Below are 7,848 nucleotides of genomic sequence, written 5' to 3' on the forward strand. Positions count from 1 at the left end.
GAGAGTAGGAGGTATCCAACTAGAGAAAGGAAGAAACCTAGTCACTTAGATGACTTCGTAGATGAAGACAGTGATAGTGATGGGGTTCATACCACAGTAGACTACTGCTACAGAGCAGTATATGGTGTTCCACAGACTTTTGGGGAGGCGATGAGGTCGGCTAACTCAAAAGAGTGGGTAAAAGCCATGGATGAGGAGGTCCACTCATTAAATGAGAACAAGACATTTACCACAACAACCCTGCCAATAGGCAAGAAAACAGTGGGGGGTAAATGGGTTTACTCCATCAAGAGTGATGTAGATGGAAGAGACAAGTACAAAGCACAGTTTGTGGCCAAGGGTTACAGCCAGGTGATGGGAATAGACTATGGGGAGACGTTTTCACCCACAGCAAACCTGACTAGTGTAAGGGTGGTGTTACAGAAGGCAGCGCAGGAGAACCTGCTTCTACACCAGATGGACGTGAAAAAAGCGTATTTGCACGCTCCCATAGACTATGATATATACATCAATCCACCAGAGGGTTATGAAGAGAAAGATGATGGTCTAGTGTATAAGCTAGAAAAATCACTTTATGGTCTCAAACAATCAGGGCGCAATTGGAATAGAGTCTTGCACGATTGTTTAACTGAAAATGAGTTCACACAAAATCCAGCCGACCACTGTGTTTATGCCAAAGAGTCAAAAGACAAAAAGGTAATCATAATCATATGGGTCGATGACTTGATCATTGCAGCCAGCAATGAGAACATTTTGAGAGAGGTGAAAGAGATGCTCGCAGGAAAGTTTAAAATGAAAGATCTAGGCAGACTCAAACATTTTCTGGGTATCGATTTCAGCCAATCCGATGGATGTGTAACCATGTCACAGGAGAAGTACACTAACAAGATACTACAGCGTTTTAATATGGAAAACTGTAGAACCAGAGAAACGCCCTGTGATCAGAAACTAGAATATTCTGAGGATGCAGTAAAAATTGATGATGTCAGAATGTACAGGGAGGCTGTAGGAAGCCTTATATACCTAACCACTTGTACCAGACCAGATTTAAGCTTTGTGGTAAGCAGGTTATCACAGTATTTTGCTGAGCCTACAGAAGAGCAGTGGGTTACTGTGAAACATGTTTTAAGATATCTCAAGGGTACTTCTGAGAAAGGGTTAAGTTTCAAAAGAAACAGTGAGAAGCTAGGTATACTGGCCTACAGTGATGCTGACTGGGCGTCTGATGTCAGCGACAGGCGCAGTACCACAGGATACTGTGTGAGTCTTAGTAATAACAGTTCTCTAGTGTCTTGGAAAACTAGAAAACAGCCCACAGTAGCGCTCTCAACATGTGAGGCGGAGTACATGGCACTGGCTTCAACCATTCAGGAGTGTCTATATCTAGAACAGTTACTAGAAGGTATCGATAACTACAAGTACACACAAACTGTAGTACACGAGGACAATCAGGGAACGATTGCTCTCGCCGAAAACCCTGTAAACAGACAGAGGAGTAAGCACGTGGACATAAAGTACCACTTTATCAGATCCACTGTGAGTGAGGGGAGAGTCATTCTGATGTATTGTCCTACTGATGATATGGTTGCTGATATAATGATGAAACCTGTAACTAAATTGAAACTGAAGAAGTTTGGTGCTGTTATTTTTGGAGTTTGAAATGTGTAAGAGGGGTTCACATTCACTCTGTAGTCTGTATGTTTGTTTTTGTTTAAGATTACAACAACCTGAGAACAAGTGGGGGTGTTAAGATTTGATGGGATATATGTCCTCACTTGTATGTAACATTCTATATGATGTGCAATGTCATGCTTGTGCCACAGTGAGGCGTCAAGGTACAAGGTATAGGATGCATGCCTGCCTCCTATAGCCTAATCACTTATATGATTACCACCTGTGTGTGGACAGTTCATGTTCAGGAGTGGAGTCTGCACCGTGAGACTGATGAGTGCAGCTCTTATAATAAAATATGCCAGGCTTGGCTAAATGGATTACATCTCTGTATTTTCTCCGAATGCAACGTTAAGCTGCAGAACTAAGCATAACTTAACAGTTGCAACGTGTTGTGAGCTTGTAGATCTGCTATTCTGAAAATATTTTAATATATTGATTTTAGCCATGGACCCCCATCTGAAAATGTTTTGTGCCAGGGTCGGGACCCCCAAAAGAGAACATTTGTTAGCTCAGTTTTCATCATACAGCCATGGGTGGGCCTGGGTATAAAGCTGGCCCACCCAATAGATATCTTTTGCAAAAAAAAATATATATATTTTGATTCATTTATTTATTTTTGATAATAAATCGGTAAAATCAGGCAAAAATGAGAATTAAATAACATAACCCTAACCTAACCCTAACCCTAAAACTGAAATAAAGTAAAAGAAAAAGCACTTTGAAACTGAAGATGATGGCCAATGTTGATGATAATTGATAAAAAAATAATAATAATATATATATATATATTAAAACAATTAAATAATCCCCCCCTGCAACGTTTCCTTTTTGCCACACATATACACTTCATGGAGTACATTTTTTTATACCGAATTAACCAAATTAAAGTAATAAAAAACGGAAAGAAAAGGGGAATAACCACGAAAAAACGCGAAATAAAAGGGGAATAACCGCGGAAAACCCGAAATAAATCGCGCGCGCATTATCCACCCCTAGCTTCTTCTAGCTACTTATGGGAGGGCCTACAGCTACTTCCGTTGCTGGAGAGTTGGCAACACTGACCTCCACCAGCAACAAAGACGGCTCGACCGCGCCCTGCTCGACCACCGACAGTGAGGTCGGTAGAGAGAGACAGAATGGACATTATAGCCAAGAGGCCAGCCAGCTAATTAACCCTATATTTTTCCACCCTGTTTGTTTTTAGTTTGAATGCCAATGATTGGGCCATCCTCGAAGAGCTGGACGAGCTTGTGCCAGAGCAAGAACTTCCACCAGCAACAAAAAAGAAAACCCGGCCCCGACCACCGAAAGTGAGGTGGATAGAGAGAGATGAGGATGGGCATGTTATAGCCAAGAGACCAGCAGTTAGCCGGAGACAATCTGGACATGGTTAGTATTAAGTTGCCCGTTAATATGTGCATCACTTTGAATCTACTAAATCTTTTCAAACTTGCAGCCCATCTTTTTCTTAAAGACCTGTAGAGACAGGGTTATTGGAGACAATCATTACTAGTATAGAATAGAACTACCAAAAAACAAAGACAAAATATCACACAATATCCCCAGCTTTAACAGTTGCACCCCTATTTCAGGCTGTATATAAATATAAGGGTAAAATAGCGGTGGCAACACAAAACAATTATGGGGAGCGAGAAAGTTCTTAGCATAATGACTACATTTGAGAAAAAGTGGTACATTTGAGAAAAAGATTATGGGTTAAATGGATAGTTCACCCAAAGAAATACCTTTTTTTCGATCAATTAGTCAACCCATGGAGACTTGAATTAATGGATTTCTTTTTAGTTTTTATCGCGTCCTATCGCGTCCTAAGCCAATAATTTGATGACCAGCGGACCGGTAAGCAGCGTCTCCGGTAGGAGATAGAAAGGAGACTCTTTGTGTCTCCTACTGGTCCGCTGGTCATCAAATTATTGGCTTCAATTCCCATGTGGCCCCTCTACCCACGCCCCATTAATGCTATGGGGTAGATCTCAAGTGCAGTTCTGTTATTGCTAGTGCCTTCATTGTGTCCGGTTAGCCCAGTCGGTAGAGTACTAGCCTTTGGCCCGCAAGGTCCTGGGTTCATAGCTTGGGTAACTAAGATGTGTGTGAGTACTGTAAGCTCCAATCCATCTACCAGGGGTCTAGCACATTGAAAAGTTATACACACCCTTGTTCCCACCTTTTTTATTTATTTATCCTACCATGATTTGGCTGACACAAATGTAACATGAAATATGTTTATACAGGTGGTCTGATTTGGTGTTGAAGATCCCCAAAAAGACAAATGGGGGAAAATGTGCCATTTATCTATATCAAAGCATATTAAACGTTTTATAAGTCTGATCCCGAACATCTGGAAATGTAAATGATCTATTATATCTATCTATCTATCTTTGTTTTCTTTTCATTACAGCTAAACCATGCCATTCCAGGTCTGCTCACCCTAGTACAGAGGCATGCTTTGATCCAGACACTGCTTCAGAGACGGCCCCTGGTGGTAGGTCATTCAATATGTACTTTGTATAATATTGTATCTGCCAAATGGCCCCCTAGTCTTGTGTTTTGTTTTTACCTGTTAGATGTGCGATTGCCAAGCATCATTCACAATGTTATCTAACACTGTTGCAATTGAATTATGTAAAAAAGAAAATGTTATTTTGCATAAAAATGTTCAAACGGTAGACAAAATTATATTTGGCCTCATATGAGTCATATTTAGTACTAGTGCATGTCTTTCTTTTACAATTCCTATAGAATATCTTCTGCGAGACCTGCTGCAGTACCAGAGTAGCTCTGATGAAGAGCCAGAAGAGGTACTCCAAAGAGCTCCATTGGCTAGCGAAGATTGGGGCACTCGTAATGCCCTTTTCTCCGAAAGATGGAGGGCAATGAGACCGTGCCTGGTTAACAGCATGCTGGCACAGGAGAAAGTGACAACGTACATCTGCAGCCAGTGTGGGAACAACACAGCAGCTGTCAGATGCAGAGACTTCCTCCCATGCCCTTTCCTCTGTGCTGAATGCGACATCAGCAGGCACAACAAGGCACCTTTTTTTTTAGATCCAAGGAGCAAGCCATCTTTGATGGTGTATTCATCGCCAATGATGAAGATGTGGCCAGATTTGTGGGTCATATACACAGCAAAATCAAACATGTAATTGCAGACTTTCTCTTCTATCTGATTATTAAGTAAAACATTGTCATAGAATTTAACCACTTAAATCCCATTCGCTATTGAGTGGAGTCCCTCAGGGCTCTATACTAGTGTATTTAACGTTTTCACTCTACATTCAATATCTTCATTGAAAATAGCCGATCGACAAGCTCTGCCATTTTCACTGAAACGTTGTCCAATATCTTCACATAGCCGATCGACAACGTGTCGCGCTGCGACTCACGTTGTGAGCTTGACATCTTCTGCAAAACCTTTACCAGAATACAGATCCTGGGGTTTAAGTGGTTAATTATTGCCATGTTTTTCCACCTGCTTTAAAAATATTTTGCACTAATCCTCAAAATATCTGATAGAATTGTTCCCTGTTTGTTCCCTGTTGACAAGATATTTTGTCTATTATTATTCTATACCATGTAGGTCCCTGGAAGGGGTGTTTGTGGTGGGGAGTGGTCGGCAGCTAGAGAAACGTCCGAACGATCCAGGAGTAAGGTGGATGAGGAGGGGCTAGAACTGGCTGTCTGCAGACACGGTGTCTTGCTGGCTGCCCTGAACATGTTTAGGGGTGAAATATTTGCGTACCCCATGTTCTTACAGCACCTAATGTCATCCAAATATGACATCACATTCTTTTGTATGGACGTTGCCTGTAAGTACTGGCCGTACCTACAAAAGGTGTGTGCCCACTGTCCAGAGCTCCAGCCCCTTCAAAACATGCGGCCCTTCCTGTCTGTTCTCAATGCTAAAGCGCATGATTACAAATGTGAGGTTAGTATAAGACAATATGTGATTATAAGATGATGGTCAATCCTATAAATGATCTGACAATCATGTACCAGATAACTGATATCTACTACTGTTGAGGCAGTTAACGTTTTCAGATTTGTTAGACAGTCATTACACAGTACTTGTTTCGTCCATTTTTTTAATTTATTTTTCAATTAAATGGCACCATTGAGTCTTGCAAAACGCATGTGCTGTATGAGTGCAATTGATATTCAGATTTTGTATTATCTCTGTCCAAGGTGAAATGGAGCGGCGCTAACCAAGACGACGCTGGTTCCACACTCGGGGAAGAAGTGGAACAGTGCAATGCGTTTCTCTCCAGGATAGCCGTAACAACGAAGCACATGTCAAAAGAAGGTGCTGTGTAATTGTACATTTGTATATAGTATAGTGTGAATAACAAAATTATAATAGTAATAATTCACAGAACTCCTCTATGTGTACTTGCAGGCCGCAGTGACATGCTGACACTTTTGTCCATAAGATGGAACCAACAGAAATTTGACAACATGGCCAATTCACTCTCCCAATGATACCACAAGGTAGAAACTGTTATTTAATTTATACATGCTATGCACTTTGCATTATGTAAAATAAAGAAATCATGACTTGAGTTTCTGTCATAAACTACACATTGGAAGGACTTCTGGATTGTGTATTGGTTTTCCTTTTAATTTCAGACTTCTAAGGTTTTGAAAAACAAGTTGGCAGACCTGGAAAGCCTGAAAGCACGACTTCAACTGGAAGAACACAATGTTGAAGAGTACATTCAAGATGTCAAAGACTGGGCTGGTGGTAAGAACATGATAAACATGATCTGAAATAAAAATGAGAATATTTTATTCCTTTTTAAATGTAAATTAACACTGTTATTCATTGTTTTTCAGGAGAAACTGAACATCAAGGCACACTGCAGACTTTGTGTCAGAAGATTGAGGCCCTCACGAGCAGCATTAAAACCAGGAATGAACGCATCTACCGAGAAAATGGTAAGTTGACATTTTCGGCCTATTCTGACAACAGTCCCAAACATTTCCATTACTATTACAATGACCATACAGTAAGGGGCACGGTGGCGCAGTCGGTAGCGCTGTCGCCTCACAGCTAGAAGGTCCTGGGTTCGATTCCCGCCAGGGACGCTGTGGGCGCTGGGGGCGTGTCTTCTCCTCCGCGTCATCAGCACCCATACCCAGGGTGGGGTTGGCGAAAGGGCCTACTCTGTGTGGAGTTTGCATGTTCTCCCCGTGTCTCCTAGGGTAGTTAATACCCTCACAAAAACATGTAGTAATCCTGGTCGCTATACCGCCTCCCCCATGACAGCTGGGGCGCCTGATGGAGGGGAAGGGAACTGGTTGGAATAACGTGTTCCTTCCACGCGCTACGTCCAACCAGGGAAACTCCCCCCTGTCAGGCGACAAGAAGGTCAGTTGGCTCTCATGCACTGAAGGAAGCATGAGCTCGTCCCTGGCCTCCCTGGCTGTGGGGGACTGGTGTAGCGCTGGTGTAGCGCCCAGGATCACTTAGGAAATTGGCACCGGGTGAAAAAAATGGGTTACAAAAATCGCGGGATAAAAATTAAAACAAAACAATGACCATAAAGTAGTGCTTGCGTGTTTGTGTTGATTCACAAACTTTACCAACCTGGAAGTGCTGAAAATGCACAGGAAATTATTACACACACTAGGGCAAATCACTTGAGTTTTGCAAGTTGACTGTCAATAACCAGAGTTTAGTCGCCTTGACGTATTGTCAATCCACGGGTGGAGGGGGGGGTCTCTCTGACTGTGTACAATTTCTGTGTGGCAGAGTTACAGCCTCTCTGTAGCATTTGAGAGAGTTGCACCAGGGTCATAGACATCTTGTAATAGGCTGGGTTCACACCGACATTTGTTGTCTGTGTCGGACGTTTTTGTAATGGTTTTCAATGGGAATGGAGTGGTTTTCTGGCTAAATGGCGCAATGCCAGAAAACTGCTCCATTCCCTTTTGAAAACCATTACAAAAAGACGCCCATGCATGTAGGCATAACCAAGTGTCTGTGTGAACCCAACCATAAAATGTTTTTCTTCTCAGACAGCAACAAAGGACGGCACAGAATCCGTCGGAAATTAAGGCAGGAGAAAAATGCTTTGAAGGTCATGGTAGAGGAGTACAACAGCCTGGTTCCTGATCAAACGGTGTGCTTCGACACGATCCTCGACACAGAGCATCCCT

The 7,848-nt window shown here is 42.2% G+C and overlaps 1 long non-coding RNA gene across 1 annotated transcript; it reads left to right on the forward strand.

Annotated features, from left to right (window-relative positions):
- The first annotated feature begins 2,734 nt into the window (after positions 1–2,734).
- LOC311045396 lies at positions 2,735–4,507 on the forward strand. The gene is made up of 4 exons (XR_014600766.1): positions 2,735–2,791; positions 2,879–3,063; positions 4,091–4,174; positions 4,432–4,507. It is a non-coding gene; the product is annotated as an uncharacterized lncRNA (long non-coding RNA).
- The last annotated feature ends 3,341 nt before the right edge of the window (positions 4,508–7,848 follow it).

Source organism: Gymnoscopelus microlampas, assembly GCF_963454915.1.
Source record: "Gymnoscopelus microlampas genome assembly, chromosome: 5".
NCBI classification, from domain to species: domain Eukaryota; kingdom Metazoa; phylum Chordata; class Actinopteri; order Myctophiformes; family Myctophidae; genus Gymnoscopelus; species Gymnoscopelus microlampas.